The 22,344-nt window shown below is 45.1% G+C and overlaps 1 long non-coding RNA gene across 1 annotated transcript; it reads left to right on the forward strand.

The window, feature by feature from the left end:
• Positions 1 to 1,843: 1,843 nt before the first annotated feature.
• LOC125322148 lies at positions 1,844 to 13,182 on the forward strand. Its single transcript, XR_007201870.1, has 3 exons — positions 1,844 to 1,920; positions 11,685 to 11,774; positions 12,630 to 13,182. It is a non-coding gene; the product is annotated as an uncharacterized LOC125322148 (long non-coding RNA).
• The last annotated feature ends 9,162 nt before the right edge of the window (positions 13,183 to 22,344 follow it).

Below are 22,344 nucleotides of genomic sequence, written 5' to 3' on the forward strand. Positions count from 1 at the left end.
CATTAGTTTCTTATTCCCACGTCAGCAGGCTGTTAGCAGGCTCTGAATTGGCCAGCTGGTTTCTGGAGAAGAGCCAACCTGCAGCAGCATGGGTTCAGTCCCCCCAGCAGACACTGCTGCTGCTGGAGAGATGCATTTTGCATGCATCCCATGACACTGGCCCCAGTTCTTCTTCTCCCAGGGGATCCCTCTTGAATTAAGTTGTGTAGGAGATGGTCCCAGAACCTCCATGCCAGACTGCTGTCGATCCAGGCTCCTCAGAAAATGTTTCTTCACCAGCTACTTTTCATCTCTTCCCTGCTCTCCAAATTCCTGGGTGTCTTGATTGCGTAGTTCCCCAGAGAGCTGTCTGTAACCCTGTGTGTTGTGTTGGATGGTACTCTTGTCTGTGAAGCAAACATCTAAAGAGTTGGCTACCCTTTCATCTCTTGAGCCAAATTTTCAATGCTAAGTCGGAGTCAGCAGGGTCTAACCTGGTCTTCAGATCTTCTTCTGGACAGCTCCAGCCTCAGCCTGCAAAGAGCTGCTCTTTTCATCTGGCACCAGGCACAAAATCCACTGGCAAGAGATTTTCTTCCCTTAGATCCATGTGGGGGAAGAACTGTTGCAAATCATGCTTAAAATTCAAGCTGGGCAGAAAATCCTTGAAATGCCTTTAAAAGGCTGAGCAAAACATTTATGTATGGCTGTGTAACCTATCCCTGGAGAAAGGAGAAAGGGAGAACTGCTGGTGTCCCACCATGATTGGGGTTTTTTCACCTATTCCCCCTTGATCTTGTTCACACCTTTTTTTTTTTCTTTCTTTTTTTTTTTTTTTTTTCTTTTCCATCCTTAGATCTCCCCAGTAATATGGTCCATATGTTTATTCTCCTTCCAGGGAAAGCAATGCCAGCGTTCACATTGCACTCCTCTACATTGCCATGTTTTCCCAATGTGCAGCGGTTTGTTAGGAGGAATTTCAAGCCTTTCCATAATTTCCAAAGTTGGCAATTATATCACTGCCTCCCCTCTGCCTCTTGCAGAGAAAATAAACTCCCATTTCCTTTACTTTCCCTCATACCGATACCCAGGAATTTCCGAATGTTTTGTGTCCTTCTCCAAAGCTTTGTTCCTCCCGGTAACTGCAGAGTATCTGAGACAAGGTCATGGTGAAACTGCAGACTCAGAAATGGAGGGGCATTTTTCCTGGCTGACTGACCATTTGTTGAATCACATCGAGTCCCTCATTCAGGCAAAATTTCAGCTCAGGACAGCAAGCTTTTGCATAACTAGATTTTACTGTGTCCCACTTACCTTTTAGGGATGGTCTCTTCAATGGTATGAGCTTGCAGGGGAGATTCTGGGCCTTTTAAGGCATTCAGTGCCACTTTCTGAAAAGCTGTGAAAGCTTGCCAGAGATTACATCAAACTTACCTCCCGGAAAATAAAAAGTACAGACTGTAGGAGCTAAGCAGTTAAACAAGAGGAGAGAATCCAGGGCATGCTCATGAAGAAGTTTTGCAAATCCCCGTTAGAAAATCTCAGTAATATTTTGAGGTAGGTGAAACAGAGACTTAATAGGAAGAAAATATCCCACGTACTGCAGAGGAACTGTTCCTAGCTAGAAATCTGGAGCAGAGGGGATCAAGTACAGTGTTTCTTTCAGAGAAAGAAGAAATTTCTGCTGAAAGCAAGGATATCAACAGTGTGTCTGAGTAGCCCTAAGGATTGCTGTTCATTCATGCTAATAACTTTGAACAAAGAGAAATTTCACCAGCAAGTGGCACTTTTCCCGGACCTGTGCTGTCAGGCAGGAAGCTCGATACAGCTTTGAGTTGTTTGAGATCTGAAACTTGAGTCATTCAGAAGACCTAATGGCCTTCCTGTCAGAATCTTTAAATTAAAAAATTCAAATCTTCTCACTATCGGCTGTGACTTCAGGTATGCCAAAATTTCATTAACTGTTTCTTTAGGCTTTTTATGTGAGTTATCACAGTCTGAGATGGGAGCATTATCCCAGTGCCTTCATTCCCAAGAACTGACACTTCTTTCTTTAGCAAAAGAAGAGGATGCAAAGTTGGGAGTGTAATGAGCCCTATGGTTAGGGGACAATTTCTGTCCTGGTTTAGGAGGTGTTTGATGGTTGCATTGTGCTCCTTAATTGTTTACAGGTGGATAGTAAATGTACAGTTTTCTCTTTCCTTGTTGAGTGCAGGAGCTTTGAGATCAGGACAAAATGATTTCAACATCTTGATATTTTCTTTTATATATGACAGTGGACGTTCACCTCATACAAATTAAGGCCACATGACCAAAAGTCTGTGATGTATTTCCTTCTCCTCAAGTGATGACAGTCACTGAGCCAACCTTGTGTTTGGTATAGCACAACACTGAAGAACAGTATGCAATGACTTTCCTGGTTTTCTATTTCAATAGCAATTCTGATTGAGGCCCTTAGAAGGTCTCCACCTTTTCTCTCACGTCCATACTGTCCAACAGTATCATATCTGTACCATTTCCATGATTAGGAATGCTCTACTAAGGTAGAGCCAAACTCTTTAGGCAACAAGATAATGAAGGATCCTGTGTAGCATTTATTTTGCACTGTACTTGAGCACCTGTTTAAGCCATAATGCAATGAAATTGGCCTTACCTTGAAGAAAACAGACAAAAGCCTTTTTTTGTGTTTCAGGTGGATTCTAAAGTTGTTTTAAAATACTTGCTGAAAATATTTGCAGAAAAATGGAGTTCTTTTGCATTGCAATGAGTCTTCAAGCCAAGCAGCAGAGGAAGTGGGGAGATGTGGCTTGAGCTGTCACAAAGAAATCAGATTCAGTTTAAACCCCTCGATTACCCATTTATTGGAACTGGTTTCCCAGAGAGTGGGCTTTTCTCTGAATTACACAAAAAGACATATCCTAGCTTGCTCCTTCACTTCCAAAAAGTGTCTAGAAAAATCCCGTTTTCCAAAAGTACTGAAGGAAGCTCTGGATGCTTAGCCCTATACCTGATTTGATACTCTAGGAATGTTTTAAACTCCTCACAGACATTTTATATTCATGGAGTGTGAGTTTTCTGTGATACAGCTCTGGGTGAATATGGATTTTGTACCACGCTCTGCAAAGTTGCACTTATGCACTGTGGAGAGGAAAAGCCCTGGATTAAAACTGATGTAATAAAATTCAGTCATGCAACTCATGTATGTGGGCTTGTATAGGTTATGACCATGTTTTATCTCCTGGATTAAAGCCTTCTTCCTTGGCCTGAGATCTGGCTGCACAGGGATGCACAGGGCATGTGGGAATGCACACTCACTGCCAGCTCGCTTTGTTGCTGTCTCACCACAGTTCGTTCTGCCTTCACACACGAGACTGTCTGAGTGTAGGAAAAATCACCTGGCAAGGGAAGGGAAATCTAACCCGACATGAAGACTTAGATGCTTCCTTGGAGCATACCAGCTCCAAGCAAGCTGTCCAAGGCTGCCCTCTAATTTTGGATCTTGGCATGCAACACATCCCATTCCTGGCAAGTGAAGAAGCTCTCTTTAGGTCTAAATGTTAGTGGCACGAGACTGAATACGTTGGATTTCTGCTTCCATTCATCTGGAGATGTGGATGAAAATCTGAAATAACACCTGCTGACTGTCAAATCTGAATGAACTTGCTGGGGGTTGAAAAAAAGTGGGGAGAAGAAATCTTCCGCTGCTTTTGCCCATGTTTTATCTTTGGCACTCATCTATTTGGTAAAATCATCAGCTGTCTGTGCATCTGCCTGTTGCTTAGCAGCAGAACTGCGCTCCTGATGCTCTGGAGGACTTTATCTGGGGACATGTCAGAGGAAAGGACTGGTCCATTCTTGCTCTCAAACAGTGGATTTCTTTTTTCTTTATCCATGAGTTAGAACAGCAAGTAATTTACAAAGAAAATACCTGTTTCCTCAGTAATTCAGTTTAAGGATGTATAGAAAGAATCTGGATGTCTTATTTAGTACTTTATGTACTCCATGTACTTTAGAACTCTTATTAATTCTCTAGTACTCATGAATTTTTGTTATTCAGAAAATTTATCTGGGTCTTCTTGCTGCCAATGCTATCATGCCAATGCTCATTGAATAAGACATATGTGTCGTTCTGGTTTGTTCATAGCATCATGAATCAATAGCTGTCAGTGGATGGTAGATAATTTGTGCCTTGCATTATTGCTTGGGAGAGGGAGGGGAGGTGTTCAGGAGATCAGATAACACAATAAATAAGTAGGCATGTGAGTATTTGTTTTGTTCTGCATTGGCATCCAGCTAAGCCAGAGGTAAAACTTCATGGTTTTTGGTGCAGCACTGGGTGACTGGCCATGACGATGACACAGGAGAAACAGTCCAGAGGTACACTCTGGCTCTCAGCGCAGTGCTCAAAAGCCACTCACGCTGTTGTCCTGTTCCTGAGCACACCAGAGCTGACATGTGCACTTCACTAATTGTAAATCCCTTTCTGCCTCTGCACAGCCTTGGTCAGCCAAGCCCTATTTTGGAAGGCTTGCATGCTTTCAGGCAGCACAGCTGGATCCAGAGGGGCAGCAGCTGAAGGAGCTGATGTTTGAGCAGATGATGTGCTGAATGACAGCATGGGGCGGACAGGAACAGAAATTCAGCCTGTGCACAAGCAGCCAACTCCCTATGAACAGCACTGGAATCATGTCCTGTGAGCTCTACTCTGCTCTACTGTCTCCTTTTGGAAAGACTCGTCCAAATTCATTCAGTTGTCCAGTCCAGTGCAGCTGCTACACTTTCTGCCTTCAAATTCCTGTTGGCTGATCTCAATGTGAGAGATGCTCTCCCATAAGGTCCTGTGCCCAGGGCTGGACCTGCAGAGTCCACCACTGCTCTGAGCCACCTCTGGCTCCTGCTGGGGCTGAGCATGTGTTGGCCCATGATGTTTTCCTGCAGCTCAGCTTCCTCTTGCTGCAGCTCAGTGCCAGAAGAATTAGGAAATTCAGTGACAGAATCACAGCATCATTAAGGTTGGAAAAAATCCCTAAGCTCATTGAGTCCAACCATTAATTTAGGAGTACCCTCTTGCACAGTTTAACTGGGGAGGTTGTCAACCACATTTACCTCAGGGACCAAAGGTTGCAGAGAGCCCTGGCCTGGGCCCAGCCTCTCTTCTGCACTGCCGTCTTGTTGCAAGCAGCCAAAATCTGCCTATCAGGTTCCCTGCTGTCTCCCATCCCTGCTTCCTATCTACTCTCTCCATGTGATGTTCTTCCCTCAGAGCAGAGCTTTACAGGCTGCCTCTGTGTGATCCCACCACTAATCAAGGAGCCAGTGCCAGCCCTGTGCTCCAGCTCACACTGATCCCAATGTACCTCCTGTTGCCATTCCTTAGGAGTCCTCAGCCTTCTTTCTTCCCCTTGACTTTTTGAATGTGTGACCCAATCTAATAATTTTTTTGGCTCTGATGGCCAGAACGCACCTTCATGTTGGCCCTGGTGCAGCAGAGCAAATAAATGGGGGATGAATTTAGTCCTGGAATGCAGCAAACAGGGTGGATCGACATCGGCTTTCTTACCCAGTCACTCTGGCACCTGTTCAACCAATTTCTTGCTCAGCCTGGACATTCCTATCTACTTCTGTAGCGTTAGTGGGTAATGTTATGCAGCACCGAGGATAAATTCAAGGCCCAAGTTATTCCTGTGTTGTAAAGAGGTATTTTGAACTTCTGGCACTAGATCTGACTGATGGCGCCCGTTTGAGTCGAGTCTGTTGCCGTACACCAAAGCTCACCACTTCCAGCTGGCACGGTGAGATCTTGCTGCGTTTCGTCTGCTTTGCACCTCATCAGCAGCGAGGATGATGCTGGAACCAATTTAGGTGGTGATGTGGTAGACAGTGCGTGAGGCAGAGCAGGATGTTGGGAGTGGCTCCGCATCTGTCTCCCATCACGGGGTCTGGCTGGGATTCTTCGTCTGGCTGTGGGAAGAGCAAATCTTGGCGAGTGAGGAGCACATGCGCCTGCAGTGCACAGTTGTGCCTGGGACTGCAGCTAGGGAGGGAGCAGCCTTTAATAAGCAAGGTTATGACATTAGTTTGGGTGTTGCAAGATCTGGACTCTTCTGCAGGGTCTGTGTCACTCACTTGTGAGATTTGGATCTGTTTTTTAAGCCAGCAGAGCCTTAAGCTCTTTCCGCAGTTGTTAAAATGCACAAAAATGCTCTTGATGGGGTGTGGTGCAGCTTAGCATTTGGAAAGAAGTGTGAGGCTGGTTTATTGGTGAAAGGAGCCTTAGAAAAGTCAAAGCATTGTTCTAACCCTCATTCATAGAGCAGGTGAGGTTAGAAGGGATCTCTGGGGGTCACCTGTCCAACCTCTCCCATTAAAAGCAGAGTAATGCTTCTTGCACTGCTGGCTTCCAGCACTTTCTTTACTGGTTGTGCAAGGTTAAGTGAATTTTGAGTTTTTAAATACTGTTTCTTTGCAAAATTCCTTCCATTGCTTGTCTGGTCTGCATATCTTCTGAGTTTGAGAGAGCTATTTGGGCTGAATGGTGCCAAAATGTGGAGTGGAGCCTTTCCTCTGCACACCCTCTGCTCCATGGACAAATGCCTGGAAAACAGTCTGATTCACAGCAGATTTCAAGCCTGTGGATCCTCAGAGGGGACCCTGTGTTTATATCTGAGGGCTCTGGTGCATAAGGAAGATTGAACTGCATGCACAGAAATGTTTGAGTCATGTGAGGGCCTGTTCCTAAACTGGAGCAGGTGCCACCCATTTGGCTTCGCCACTGACTGGGCTATCAGCAGCCCTTGGTTGAGCAGCTCTGCTGTCCCAGAAGGAGGGCAGGAGTGAGCAGCTGGAGGAGGGAATACCACCAGCCAGAAGTCTGTTCACCACAACCACATCTCCAGCACAACTGCAAGCCTTAGCTTGCAACAGGAGCTGCTGAAGAGCATCCTTGGTTTGAAAGGGTTGGGGCAGGGCTTTACCCTCCTCTTCACATCTGTGTTTCCTGGGTTTTGGAAACTTTCCTCCAAACCACTGCCCTCTTAGAAGCTCTCAGACATTCCTTCACTCCTGGTTTAAATAAGAATGCAACTTTTTTTGGTAGTTATCTGTCTCCTGCCCAGTGCCTCATCAACAGGGCACAGAGCTTATGTCTGCCTCACGTGGGCAGGCATCCTTTTCCATTTTTTTGCAAAGTATGAAAGACTAACAGAAGAAAGCTGGTTGCTATCTGTGCTGCTGCTTAATCCTCAGTCTCCAATTCCCGCTATCAGCACTATCAGGGAGACTTTTCTCTCTGCCACCATGTTGCAGAACAGCAGATAACATAATCCTAAATCCCAGGTACAATTTTGACCCTTCTGCCGTGCAGCTTTATTTTTGAAAGCAAAGTCTCTTGCATCAGATGAATCACAGCTGGTAATATTCTCCTTCAGCCTATATTGCCTTAGCATCAAACCAAGCCCCATGTGCTTTCTGCTGTCTTATTTTCTGAAACTATCTTCAGTTTTCATTTGAAAATGTCTTTTAATGTGGCCTTACATGTAAGACTTTCTGGGAAGAGGAATCAAAAAAATTCCATGATGCATCTTTCCCTCCTGAAAAGTTTTGATTTATGGCTAAGAAGAATTATTCTTGCTGCCCATAAAGTAATTTTTCCAGCATGTTGGCTACAGACAGGGCAAGATTACTTCCAAATCCAGATAGCTATGGATTTATCAAGCAATCTAAAATCCACATACACATGCACATATGTTTAAAAATATCCAGTGGGGCATTTTTTTTTTCCATTACATAGAACAAATTCAATCAAATTCGTTAAGTTGCCTTGGTTTATTACCAATGGAGTTGAGACTGGGCTATGGTCCAGGGACTGCATCTGTGCAGGTATTATTATCATGATCACCTGCACTTGTCACAGACCAGATTTCTTCTCTGTGTACTAATTACAACCATAATGTGTGCTTTAGTTGCAAACAATAATGCCTTACAGGAACATACTTTCATTCTTAACTGCATTACAGTAAAAGCACATGATTCATGATGGTATTTTTTGGAAAATCCCAAGTGGTTGGAGTCTAAGCAGTATGGGAAGTTATGATGAGCCAACCTCCAAATTCTCACGGGTGCTCTTGATACGCCTGTTCGGGGAAACAGAGTGGGTGAACTTCATGGGTTAATGCACTAAGCAGAAAGGGTATGTGGAGGCCTTTTCCAGCCAATGAGCAGCTACAGCACTGGGTTTTCATGGAAGCAGCTGTGTCCCTGCCATCTCCAGCCATGTAGGCTTGCTTGGCATTCACAAGCAGGATTGTCTTTTATGTTGATGTGGGTGAAATCTTTTTGCCGACATCTTTATGGCGTGTTTAATTCTGCTCCAAGATTAGGAGACTATTAATTTTGTCTAAACATCAAGTGATCATGGCCACCTGACAGTGTGACTGCAGAGGCAGGAGCTGGAGGAAAATCCTGACACATCACAGACTGGGGATTAAGAATCTTGCAAGCATGCTGTCTTGTCTGAACCTCACTGGTCCCAGGCTGCTGCTCCTTAAACAAGTTCATGCCACCTGTGCATGTGCCACTGGCATATTGTGGGCTACAAGGAGTTCAGCAAATCCAGGCTACCGTGGCTAATCCTAGAGGTGCCAATGGCACCTTCCAGTGCACGTCCTGGCCCGTGTGGTATCTGCTGTACCAAAGAAAAGGGCAAACCAGCTATGCAACCTTTCCTAAATTAGCTTGGATTGCTGTGCAGAAGAGTTTGACCTGCAAATTAGAAAGTGAATTAGAGGAAACACCTGGCTCTGTGTTCCTTAATGTGACCATATGCTGCTAGTAGGGTGTGGTGTCCCATGCACACTGTGGTGTCTGATGGTACCTCTGGCTCCTGCTCCTGCTCCTGCTCCTGCCCAGAGCCTCTGGCTGCTGGAAACCCTCCCTAAGCCCTGAGGCAGTTCCATAAAATGGGAGCAAAATTTGACTGCTTTGGAAAAGCAATCTCAAATAGCTTCTGCATCCCTAGAATCTCAACTTCTTGACATGAAATGCTTACTCACACAGTTTGAAGGCCTCTTCACAGTCAAGTCAGATAAAGCACCAGAACTGTAGTCATGATTTCCTGAACATGTTTGGAAAATTTCTCATTTTAGGCACCTGACTTGCTGTGGTCCTCTGGCATCCAAAGGCTGTGCTGTGGTCCCATTGACACATGAAGACTTCTAAAACTTTCCAGTGACTAGAAGATCTTGCTGCCTTTTTCTCTATGTAAAAAGAGTTTGTCACTAAATGCATAATACATGATTATAAAACCTCCCACCTTCTGTTTTGGGTCTTTCAGGGTGGAATTAAAACAAGCCACATACAGCAGTGTCTCTTTGGGGCTTCACACTTAAAATGGTTTTTTTTTTCCCTATAGTAACAGGAGAGGAATAGGCAGTGACAACTGATGGAAGAGGAATTTGAGCATCTGGAACAGGGTAAAATCCAAGAAAACAGTGAACTCTGCTAGATTTTCTCCCCGCCCTGGATTCTGAATAGTTTTTCCATCCCACAAAAACAGTCGTGGAAGGGAGATGCTTTTCTCCCTGTTTAACTGTAACAAAAAGCATGCTGTGAATCAAAGGTGCTTCCAAGAGCATCTGGAAATATTTCCCACCCCAAGCAGAGACTGGCGATGCCTGCTGTGAATGCTTTGCAGCATCCAAAGGGAAAAAAAAGAAAGAAAGAAATAAAAATATGGGTGAAAGAAAACTTAGCTAGGACATTTTCAGTGGTGTGGGGGCAGCAGGTGGAAGAAACAAGGGCTGGATATTGGGCAGCAGCTGGTTCCACATGGTGACACCAGTGTATGCTGCTGTGAATGCAGTGCCACTGGTCCTGGGCAGCTGCTTGACTCTGTGATAGGTCACACAGGGCTTGTTTCCAGCTGTCCTGGTGCATTTTCCAATGGGAACAACGTGGTTAAGAGCAAAGCTTGGTCTGTGGAACCCCTTGATTCCCACCTGAGTGGCAGTGTCCTGACTGGCAGTGGTGGGGACCCCCCAGGTTCATAGTTACTGTTGAGTCCAATTGCTGGGTCACATTTCTGTGATGCTCTTTTGTTGTCAACACCTGACTGTGGCCATTTCACAAAGTGGACAACATCCTGAAACAATGGTGCGGAACATCCTGAAACAGTGGTGAGGATCACTTTGGCTGGTCTGGTAGATGGAATCACCCCCTTCTGTATCCAAACCATCTCTGCTATGGGCAAGTGCCCCTTTGAACTGAAGATGCAGTGAGATCCTGGGACTGTGCTGCTTCTCCCAGGGACATCAGGAGGGCTCCTAATCTCTCACCTGACTGACCCTCTCGTATTTTAAGGGGGGGAAGGGTTTATAGCCAGTGTGAAACTGCAAGAATCTGCTTTTCGGTTGTCGTGCTCTGACGCGTATTTCCTACATGTTCTTGGCCAGTTATTTGATCTCTCAGTGTTTCCCGTGGGAAAATTAAGACTTCCCTTATCTTGAGGTTGTATTCCTTATTGTCAGTGAGGGGCTCAGGGATCATGGGAGAGACAGATGCTACATGACTTGGCACCTGCATGTGCTATAAACAGCTCTCAGCATGATGCCTCTCCCTTTCTTCTCTGTTCCTCAGTGGTGAGGCCTCCTGTGTAGCCAGTTCTGCTTGCAATGGGTTTCTAAGAGCTGGTAAATAGGGGCATCTAATGATGCCAGTTTTCCAGAGCAAGATAGCCTTCAGAAGATGCATAACTTTGACTGCAGGCTCACCAGTGGGTCACAAATCCTGTCTGTGAGGGCATGGTTAATTCACCCCAGCTGCCAGTGCCACCTGGTCCTCCAGTTCTTTCCCCTGCTGCCCCTCTAAGCAGGGTTGGTTGGATCTATTGCTCTGTCATGGACAGTGTCAAGTAATGAACATAGAGGATTTTCTTTTTATGACTCGTTACATGAAGAAAGCCTGAGCCAAAGACAGAAGAGCTTCTGCAATTAAATGGATGCTGTTCAGCACAGGCTGTTCACTTTTGCTGGTTTCCTAGTGGTAAACTCCCAGCAAAAGCCTTGGAGAGTGATACGTAGAGAATAGATAAAGACATAATACAGCAGAGAAGAAAATCAGAATTTTTTCTCATGTGTGTCTGTCTGTTGAGATGTATTTATTATCAGTTTCATATAATTTTATATTTTCCAATGTATTTCAGATATATGGTATGATATAAAAATATGGACTCTCACGACAGTGTTATAAATGATTGGAAATTACCAGCTGGGAAGTTTGTCTTCTGCAATATATAACACAACGGAAGCATGTTGTATTAAAAAAAAACAACCCTACATTTAAAAAATAAAAAATAAAAAAGAAATACTTGTCATAAGCAATCTGTTTCCCAGGAATATTCTGGATGCAAAGTGGAGATTTATAAACCCTGCAGTGTGTGCAGAGAAAATGGATGAAAACATGAGCCGCTGGTTGGCGTTAAACTGCAGTGGCATTCCTGCAGCTCTCTGTGTCCAAGCCATGTGTACAGCATGGATCACTTCCAGCCGGGGATCCAACAGCGCTGCTGTCCTCCTTTCCAAAACTTGGGAACACTGCACTTCCCTGGTGGGGTTTGCATGGGTACAGGACAGATGTTTGCTAGTCAGCAATTGGCCTTGCTAAGCTTTGGACGTGATTCTGGACCTTTTCTTTTTCTCTCTTTCCCTCAGAGACAAGGAAATCAATTACTTCAATTCAGCTGAGGATGCGAAGAGCTGCTGTTCATCATGGAAGAAGTAGACGTTTGCATTTTTGTGAAGGTAACTATATTTTTGAATAACATGCATTTCAAAACAATTGTGCATCCGTGGGAATTCAATTCCTGTTTTCATGCCAAATAACCAGACATCTGTCAATTGACATAAAACTGGATGTGTTTGACTTAATAAGTAGCAGGTTGTTGTTGTTAGGACCTGCCACTCAGAGAAGCCACGGCAAATGCTATGCATTTGGCTATTGATGACTGTTGATCCATGTGCCAATAGCAATAATAATGCTAACCAAACTGGCTCATGGAAAGATGAAAAAATCCCCAGACTTTCATCCCAGGTTTAGAAACAGGAAGTATCTACAGTTCTCACGTTAGCCAACACACAGAGGGACGTGGAATGAGAGTGTAAAGGGCCAGAAGTGATGAAAAACATACTTCACATTGCATTTCTGTGAAAAATCACCTCCAGGAGCATGGTGGAGGGAGAAATGGGCCCACTGACCTGATCAGTGAAGGCTCACATGAGTAGCAGCCAGGGGCTTCGCTGGGGCAGGGATATAAACCTGCTTGTCTTGGCCTGAACACATCGGTGCTGGTGGGTTCCATTCACAAAAGGAGGAATACCTCATATTTTAATGAAATGGGTAGCCCGATGTAAGACTCCTTCTATTTTATGGCATCCTTGAACTATCTGTTTTTTCTAGTCTCTTAACCATCTGGTAGTCATTAACATCCCCATGGAAAGCCAGGGATTTCTTTTCCCCCCAAAGACACGTAACTTTCCATGCTTCCTTGACTCTTCACAGAGCCTCCAAGAAAATCTCTCACAGCTACTTGCTAAAAAACTGTTTTTAGGGAATAGATTTACTGCTGAAGAATATTTCAAGCTTTCCCTTCCATGCAGGCATCTTCCGAGGCCACGTTCCCAGTCTGTTCCCTTGGGTGGGATAAGTGCACATGCCCAAGGAGGTGTTGGTGAAGGAGAGACTCATGGCAGCCAAAGGCAACCACCATCTGAGCTCAGCTTCACCTCCTTCATAGCCCATGAAGAGAAACAGTGAATTCTGGAGTGTGAAGCATCTGCCCTAATGTAGCCATCTGTCTTGGGATGAGACGGATCACAGCCCTATTGCTCTAGATTGACTGTAATGGGAGAGTATCACAATTAGTGGGATGGATGGCAATACTTTGGAGCCTAATGGTGGACAGGATGGACACCTCCTTTGATTACTTGTGTTGGAGGAGAAGCTGCTTCTACTATGTGACATGTCTGAAAAGGATCACTGACAGCTTTGGCTTCAAGTGTGCATGAAAATCTATCTATTCTCCTGGATGGCTGGTGGCACAGTGATCTCAAGGCTGGAAAAAAATCCTGACGCAAAATAAATACCTAAAAATGGGCAGAGACGTATTTATGGGGCTGAGAGTGGATTCACTCAGTCCTTTTTGAATATACTAAAAATAAGCACAAACACTAATGGCCTCTTTAATGGTTAGAAAGACATTAATGTTAATGGACTTCTCGCTATCCACTCTCTGCCTAAAATGTGTTTGGTGTCATTGGCCAAAGTCAGACAATATCACCCAAGCTAATTCTGTCTGAGTGAGTTAATGAGCAACACGGGCACTCCTCTAGGGATTTCAGGTGGCACAGCTGTAAAATATTTAGTGAGATAAGGACCGATGCTGTTTCAAAATAGTCCAAAGAAACACATCAAATCCAATTTTTGAAATGCCAGGACTATGTCCTCTGAATACTTCTGTATTTTCTGTCCCTGATTTTTTTACAGAAATAGCCAGGGTGCAGGGCAGAGTGGAGTGGGGGAGGAGGGGAAAGAAAAAAACCCACTAAAGGCAAATGTGGGAGAATTTGATGCATCTATATAAACCCGTATTTTTTCTATTTCAGCTCCTTTTTTTTTTTTTTTTTTTCTTTTCTGGAGATGGAAAATTTTGTTCTTGCAACGTATAATCCTGCAGTATCACCTCTGCACGACACTGGGGAGGGTGGGGGGAAGATGGGGAATGCATTTCTGGTAATATCCAGCTGCTTTTGTTAGATCACACGCTAATTCCCAGTCTTTGTATTCTGCAGCCTTATTTACATTACATTATCATTTCATTTATGGGCCCCTCGGAGTTCTCCATCACTTTGGGGAGCTCTCTAAATTTGCCTTTCATCACGTATTAATGAAGTGTTAATAGCTCACCCAAGCCATTTTTGAGCAAACACCATGTGATGTGTTTGTGTTGTGCAAACAGCCCGTGTGCTTTGCTAATACACGACCGGTGGGGACAAGGCATCTGCCACCTCCCTGATAATTTCTTCTTCTTCTGCTTGCTTTGCTTGCACATGACATTCCCGCCCTTTGGAGGCCAGCATGGACCTCTCTGCACAAAACTGAACTCCTGAAGCTCTGTGCACCATGTCTGGTGGCAGAAGACAGGAGAACGAGGCAAAGTCACTGAAAATTGGGCAGTTTCTGGAGGCCGGTCCTAGGCAGGGGATCTGCTGGATGTGTGCACATCTAGCAGCTGGTGTGCTCCAGAAATCAGGTAGAGCAAGGGGAGAGGCAAGGGTGGTCGATGACCTGCTGCTGCCCAAATTGGTAGGACAGGAGGTCTGAGCCTGTGCCACGCTCCCCAGTGCACTCAGGGATTTTGGGGTTTTGACTTGCCTGTTGCTGCCTGTCCTTTAGCAGTTAATTCTGTCAGTGTTTGTGTCTGGTTATTGATTTCTGGTGACTTCTTCCACCCAAACCAAGAGCAGTTTTTTGGTTGGTTTTTTTAACGAGCTGGGTAAAAAATGGAAAATGTACCATCATGAGCAACTTAATTCTTTGCTATTTTTTTTAATTTTTCCAAAACGAGCAAGTTACAACTGCAGGAGGGGAAATCCAACCTTTTTTTTTTTTACCAATCCCCACTATGAGGGAGAATTTCATCACCTTTTTTTCTTAGGTAGGAGCCATACATTTTCCATATTCCCTTCTGTGTTGCCTCTTGTGCATTTTCTTACCTTCCCTTTTTTTGTCTTAAGCTGCTGCTGGACACCTTCTGCCCTGACCTGGCAGCACTCAGATTGCTGCTCCTAAAATACAGAGAGGAGTAAAATCTGATACTCTGGGGGATGTTCTCCTGGGCATCACGCTAATCTCTTGCAGGATCAGGCTGCTGCATTCATGATGGGAAAAGGCACGGTGATGTATTTTAAATACACTTTCGGGAAGAGCTTATTGACAGGTCCTTAATAAATGCTAAATAAATGCATCTTTCAGACATCATTGCCGTGTGAGAGAGGGGGGGATAAACCATCTGAAGAAGGTTTTAATGTCCCAAAACAACCCTTCCTGAGCTATCCCCAGCATCCCCTGGCTGCCAAGGCAGCAGGATAGCGCAGCAGGGAGCTGGGGTGGGGATAATGCAGACTCTGGTTGTGCGTAATGGGCCCTCATCACTTGGAAGGTCGTGGGGAAACATCACCTTTTACATGAGCAGACCTCGTTACTAATTCAGCGTTCCCATTAGCCAGGGATGACATTTGCAGCCCCCTCCAAAGGCCAGGGACGTGTTTCTTGCAGCCTTTGCAGCCTGGACCACGCTGTGTTTCAGGATCCATCCCAAAGACCAGCTGTAGGGACGCTGTAGCTTTTAAACATATTCAAGAGGCACGGTGCCTCCTTTCTTTTAATGCACCTCCCATTAATTCTCTAGGATATGTGATAGGATGAGACCCTCTTACTGCTGACCTTTTAATAACAATAAAATCACTCAGTGGTGCACTTTATTTTGATTTATCATTGCACAACATAAAGGGATTATATATCAAAGGAGGCACTAAAATGATAAGACTAATAAGAAGAGACCAGAGGAAGATGGGGAATAACTGGAAGAAGTTTCAGTGGTATTTTCAGTCAAAAGAGATAGAAAACTATGGCTTATCTTGAATGGCCTTGGGAATGATTTTTTTCTCCTTTCCAACAGCTGAAAATGCATAGATCATGTCAAAATAAACTCATATTCAAAAATATATACAGGCTATGTAGAATTTATCTCCAATAATTGGAGTACTGGACATTTTCTGCAGGCTTCAGCTATGTTATTTTTTGGATTTAAATTATTTTCAAAAAAAGAGATTTATCCATAGCCTTCATATATTTTGATTTTATTTCCTTTTTATTATCAGGGCAGTAAGATCCATTAGCAGAGCAAATATCAAAAGCTAGGCTGACAAACACCTCAAGATTTTCTTTTAAGAGAAGAAGATGTTAAAGGGGAAATGATTGCTCTAAGCCTCTTATTTCATCCCCCTTATGAACAAGCTGACAGGTAACATCCAGGGTGTTTGGAGCAAGAACACGTTTGTCAAAGTGACATGTAGGACAACCACAATGCTTTGTGAGTTTGAGTAATGTTTGAATGGATTCAGTAAGAATTTCCAGGAAAACTTTGGGAATATCAAAACATGATCTTTTCCCTTTATGGATTGTTGAAAGTGAGTGTATTTACATATTTAAGTGATATTTTAAGAAATCCTCATTCTGCGACCGCCTTTTTCTTGCACAGATTGACTTGTGGTAAAAGAATAAAAATTTTTAAAACATGCCCAAATCATCCTGTACAGAGAGAAAGGTTTTGTGTGAGCTTTTATCATTGTTCAGCCAAAAAGTCCAAACTCCCCCTCCCAGTTCTACCCGACCTCCTTTCTCCTCTGCTTTTTTCAGCAGAGCAGTAACTGCACCAGGGAAGGACTGAAAACAGGAGGCTAAAATTCAGCTCATCAGCGTAGACACAGGAGGTTGCCTAGTCCAGCCTCTTTCTTCTGCTGTAAGCCTTAGAAATTACCAACCATTAACATTTCATCAGTTCAGGGATTTGGATGGCAGCTTGCACAGGAGCTGTCTAAAAGCAACACAGGCTGTGCCGCAAGCCAGCCTTTCTGAGGGTGTTTTAGGTGCAGCTGCTGTTGTTAATTCAAGTGCTGGTTGTGACTGTAAGGCCGTGTAGCCTGAGCAGCCCACTAATGTCACAGCTGGACTCCAGTCCACTGTGTGCCTAAAGAAGTGCAAATCCACTGCAGACTGCGAAAAGAAGGAAAACAAGCAGGAAAGAGGTCTGAAAACACAAGGAAGGAGGCCTTGTAAGGAAAGAAAAGGAAAAAAAATTCTAAATATGGGGTTGCCATGTTGTTTTGTGGGCTCCTGTCTTTGAGAAATCCACAGACGGGTGTAAAATGAGGGTTAATGGGGCACTGGAAGGTCACAGACACTGGGATGAGGGGAACAAGGTAGGCAGCAGCCGGAGCTGGAGAAAAGAAAAGGGAAGAAGTGAGATACAAGTGTCTGAGCAAGTGCAAGTGGTGCTCTGATGCTCATTGCAGTCCCAGCTGAAATGGGTACTTCAGCCCATTCCCCATGAATGAAGAGCTTTATGAAAGACATTTTTGGCCTTGCAATTTCATCCTGCTGGCTGGTTTAGGAGCTGGGTTCCTCACAGTGTGTTTCCTGCTAGGATGCTGGGGAGCACTTCATTTCTTATTCCAGGAGTGGAAAATAAAAGATGAAGAGGAAAAGCCTGAGTCCAAAATCTTGGGTTGGGTTTTCTCCATCAAGTTCAGCTGACTTTATTTTACTGTAGAGCCAGTTCACCCACTTTCCTGAGGATGCTGGTCCTGTAGACAGGGAGATGACCAGAAGACACAACTGGTCACCAGCCCACCTAAGACCTCAATCACTTCTTCTCTGTTGGTTGTACAGGAGTGTATGGCAGTGGGTTCTTCTTCTACATGTTTGAATTAGAAAACTAAATTTAGGAGGAAGAACTTGGCCATCTCTAAGTATTTTTATGTTGCAAAGTGTAAAAACAGGACTGCTTTTTATGTCTTCCCAAGGGTTTTCATAGAGGTCTCTGCCTTTCTCTGCTTGATCATAGAAAATGTTGAAAACATCCTTGGACCCAGATCACTCTCTTGCACAGGTTCAAGGCCAGAGCCAGAGCTTGTGCCAGCACAGATGGCGTTGTTAGACATGTGAGGGGAATATAGAAAAAAAAATAAAAAAGACAAGTAGAAAAGTGCATTTCAAGAGTCGTCAGCCCTCCAACTTTGAAGTGCCAGGGCATGTTTGCTGCACTCATTTCTCAAGGTCCCCACAGAATTGCTGAGAGGAAGAAAGCCGTGTTTAGAAAAGCTGCCAGATGACAAGACCTGGGGATGTAGGGCACGGAGCAATCACACAGTGCTTTGCTTGCTCAAAGTGCACCTGCAGGGAGGAGCGCAGGCATGGGAGTGTGTCTTTGTGACAATGCAGGGGAGAGCAGGGAGGGATGGAGAGTCTCCTAAATGCTTATAAATACATGAAAATCCATCTTGAGGCTGCTCCTCTGAAAAAGCCACACTTACTTCTATACGCACAGATATTTCTATGTGAATATACAGCTCCCTTCCAGCTGTGGGCTGTGAGCAGCACACCTTGGTGTGCCTGTGTGCAGTGTAGGTGTGAAACCCTGAGCTTCCCAAAACTGTGGGTATGCAGGACACCTCCCTCCCTTGGTGCTGCCCTTTCAGATGCTGGAGGCGGGTTTTTCCGGCATGACATCCAGAGGGAAACAAGCACTGGGGAGGGAGTTTGAGGGTATGGAGGAGAGGCAGAGCAATGCCATGCACAGTGTCCTCTTGCCCCAACTATTTGCCCCAAAGCAGAGCTGACCCAAGCAAGAATGTACAGAAGAGGCAAGAATGAACAGGAGAGGGCCCTATATCTAGTGCAGCATGTCCAAAACAACAGACAGAACACTCTAACCTCTTACAGCTGCCATTTCAGGCTCCTGGACCAAAACCCAGGCATGCTGAGATGCACCGGGTAACATTCCACACATTTCCAATGCAACACTGGATTTTTCCTCTTGCTCCTCTTTATACACCTTATTTCTGGAACTTCCCTCCTTGTTGCTGCTGGCTGGGTGACGGCTCCTTTTCCTGAGCCACCACCAGAGCCTGAAGAGTATGAACAGCACTCCTGCCATGGCCCAAAGCTGTCACTGCTGCAAGGCAGTTCACAAAAAATTCTTCATCAAAAGCCTTGTCAGGCAATGGAAGCAGCTGCCCAGGGAAGTGGTGTAGTCACCATCACTGAAAGGATTCAAAAGATGTGAAGGTGTGGCACTCAGGGACGTGATTTAGTGGTGGACTTGGCAGTTAAGGGTTGGAATCAATGGTCTTAGAGGGCTTTTCCAGGCTAAAAGATTCTGTGATTCTGTGATGAGGTCTGGTTGTGTAAAACTCCTGAAGGACACGAGTGTCTTCTGGATGGAAAATAACAGCACAGCAATGAGTTAACAGATCCCTCTCATCTCCTGTTCTTGGAGACAGAAATCAAAGCTATCTTGTGGTCCTGCTGCCTTGCAGCATCTCACTGGTGGTGTGGCTTTGCTGAACAAACTCACTGTAATGATCTGCCCACTGACTCCTGCCTGAGAAACCCTGGGGTAAAAAAGTGTTTTCTGAGCTTTGGGTTAAAAAACTCCACTGTGTCTTGAGAGAGAGACTTGGAGATGCTCAAGCAGACTCAGTAATGCAGCAAGTTGAAGTCCAAGCTCAGAGCCATGTTTTGCCTGTGGTTCTATTTCATTTAATTCAGAAGTGGGAGATGAGCTGGTGTTAAGACCAAGCATGCTGTGCTGTTAACGGTAAGGATGTGGTGCTTACCCTGTTCCTACATTCCTTCCCATCCTTCTCTGAGTAAATCCTGACAAAGATGTGCTGGCTGGGCTTAGGAAGGCTTGTGGTTTTGCAAACACTGTGCTGGAGGAGCAGGAGGTGCTGGAGCTTGTGGTTTATGTAGTGGGTTGGTGGTTGGAGCAGTTTTTTAGACAGAACCAAAGAAATGCTTGTAAAACCTCCAACTCACAATAATTAATGAGGCTCCCTTGCCTGGACCGTCATTGTTTCAACAGGCTGCATTCAAAGGAGCTCTTTTGCCCTGGAAAATTCTCTGCAAAGGCTCACCACCTAAAAATGACTGTTTCAAACCAGAACTGCCATGTTTTGACAAAGGCCAAGCTCAGCTGTTTCAAAGGGATGCATTAACGACCAGATAATTTTTTAAACCCAATCACTCTTTATAGGAGAGTCTCTGTCCCTGCTCTCAGCAGCTGCTCAACTTTTTGGTATCTTGAACCTACACCTCTTTGGAGGAGAGCCAAAGGCATTGGGAGCATTGGATTGCAGCCCTGGTCTTTGCCCAGGCTGGAGGTGCAGCAGTGCCCTGTCCCTGCGGTGCAGGGCAGGGAAGGGAGGGTGCTGCAGCTGGGATTTACCTGCCCACGCTGTCTCATCCCTGCGTGGGCACATGCACCATCTCACCACACACACCTGCAGAGCTAAACAGGCCTGGAGGGACCAATACTCAGGTGAGCTGTGTGATGTGATGTGCTGTGCCAGCCAGCCAGCCAGTGGCACAATTTTGGCCCTAAGAAGGGTCATGAGGCTGGAGCACTTACTCCTGGAGAGATGACCCACCTGAAGGCACATCGCTCCTGTTCTACCTGTGTTCATTTCTTCCGGCCAAATATAATCACCAGTCTTCGGTTTTAGTACTTTTCAACTATATATGAGATGTGGTCCAAGGCTGAGGCTTTAGTTGCTTCCTGTGGGAATGCAGGACAACTTTTTTTCTGTGCTTGCACCTTAAAAGCAAAGAGAGTCTCCTTGTAAGTGTTCTGAAAGATAAGCCAGAGTCCTCTGGCTATGGCCTCTATTAAAGACATGATGTGATAAGTCTGCCCTGGCCTATCAGACTGGCATGGCAGGGTGGCTCTCTCAAAAGCACTTGATTTACTACCCATAATATTTTGATTAAAACATTGGTCTTATCTAGCACAACCATATAAGGCAGAGACAAACCCGGTTCACCGACAACTTAAAATGTTGCTGTTTCCTTGGCTACCCTCAGGGATTAGTCCTTGGTCCAGGGCATTTCAATATAATTATCAATGATTTAAGGCAGGGTCTTTTCTGATGATAAACCGCAGGTGGTGCAGGAAGTGAGGGATGGCGGGTACCAGGGGTAGCAGGTCACCATTGCAGGGTGATCTGAATTCCCTGGCTAAGCACAGCTCAGGAAAATGCATGTGAGTAACAGCCTGATGCAAACTATTGCATCTGACTTGGAGAAAAGGCTGCAGACCAGACCCATAGGAAACCAGAGGCTGGGGGGAGGACATCAGGATTGCTGTGTAATTATCTCAATAGCCACTTTCTAGGGCAAGAATGAATAGGCCAGCGCCTTCCTTGGTGTTCCGGTTTGGACAAATTTGGAAATATATCCTCTGAGAGAAGGCAGGTTACAATCATCCCTCTCCCACCAGGTTTGGGAAAAAAAGGGAAATTTTTCCTTAGAGGAAAGTGAAAGAGATAAAAACTATTTATTTAACAAACACACAGGAAAAGGATAATAATGCTAAATAAGAAAACTTCTTGCTGTAGAGACAAAACCTGGGAAAATTTCAGAGTCCTTCTGTAGTAGCCTCTCTCCTCCTCCTCAGAGCTGGGACAGGGTGGGCCTCCACCTTGGTGGAAAAAGTCCCGATGTGTTCTGATGTTGAAACAGTCCAGCAGAGAAGAAGGGAAAAAAACAAAGTCCCAGGAAAACAAAAGTTCAACTCTCCGTCTCCCTCCGGAGAAAAAAGGCTGAAAGCTGGCTGGAAAGCAAGCAGTGCTTCCCTCTGCTCTCCCTGCCGCAGAACGCAGAGTGTGTCCTTGAAGCAAAACTGTAAACTGCTTTGAAAGTTTTGTTGGGTTTTTTTCTCTCCCCCCTCTCAGGTTCAGTTTAAAGGCACAGAAAGGCACAAAATTAATTTCTGGGCATAGAACAGCAATAGGCGATACACATCATAAAGTCACCCCAAGACACTTGGAGACAAAAATCTCTGATGAGCATAGGAGCAAGACCCTGTGTTGTGCACAAGGTAAGTGAAACTGTCCCGCTGAGGGCAAGATGACCAAGCACGCCAGAGGATGGAAAAACTAAAACTATGCAGTAGCTGGAAAGTAAACTTTGTGCCACGAGGCTGGAAAAGTCCATCCTGCTTGGCATAGCACAGGGAGAGCAAAGAGGGGACTTGGTTGATGTCAAGGGGACATGTGCTTTGCAGGATGGCTCGAGGAGCTGCACCAGATCTGGTGGTTGGAAATTGAAGACTGAGGAACAGGGCCCTGAAAGAAAATGCACGTTGGTAGAGAGGATAACTTCCCACAAGGAATGGCCAAGAAAGAGTAGAAACCTTAGGGAAACCTTGCAGGCATCAATATCCACCAGCAGCTGGACTCCTCTCACCTCACTCAAGACATGCACGCAAAGAGGTCTCAATGGTTCCTGTGACCCTGCCTGGTGTCAAAGGAGAAAGAGAGGTGCCATTTATTTCCCCTATCACAGCCACCTACCTCCAGAGGAGAGGGATTCCACACAGAACTGGACTTTCTTCTAAAAGACCCAATTTCACCTGGTTTTGGAGAGCAGAACAATGCTCAGGCAGTAAACCTGGATAGCAACTCCCCGCTCCTCCTCCAGTGATTGCTACCCAGTCCTACGCTTCATCTTCCCATCAGGTTGTCCCCAAGG

This window comes from Corvus hawaiiensis, chromosome 2 (genome assembly GCF_020740725.1).
Source record: "Corvus hawaiiensis isolate bCorHaw1 chromosome 2, bCorHaw1.pri.cur, whole genome shotgun sequence".
Lineage (NCBI taxonomy): Eukaryota > Metazoa > Chordata > Aves > Passeriformes > Corvidae > Corvus > Corvus hawaiiensis.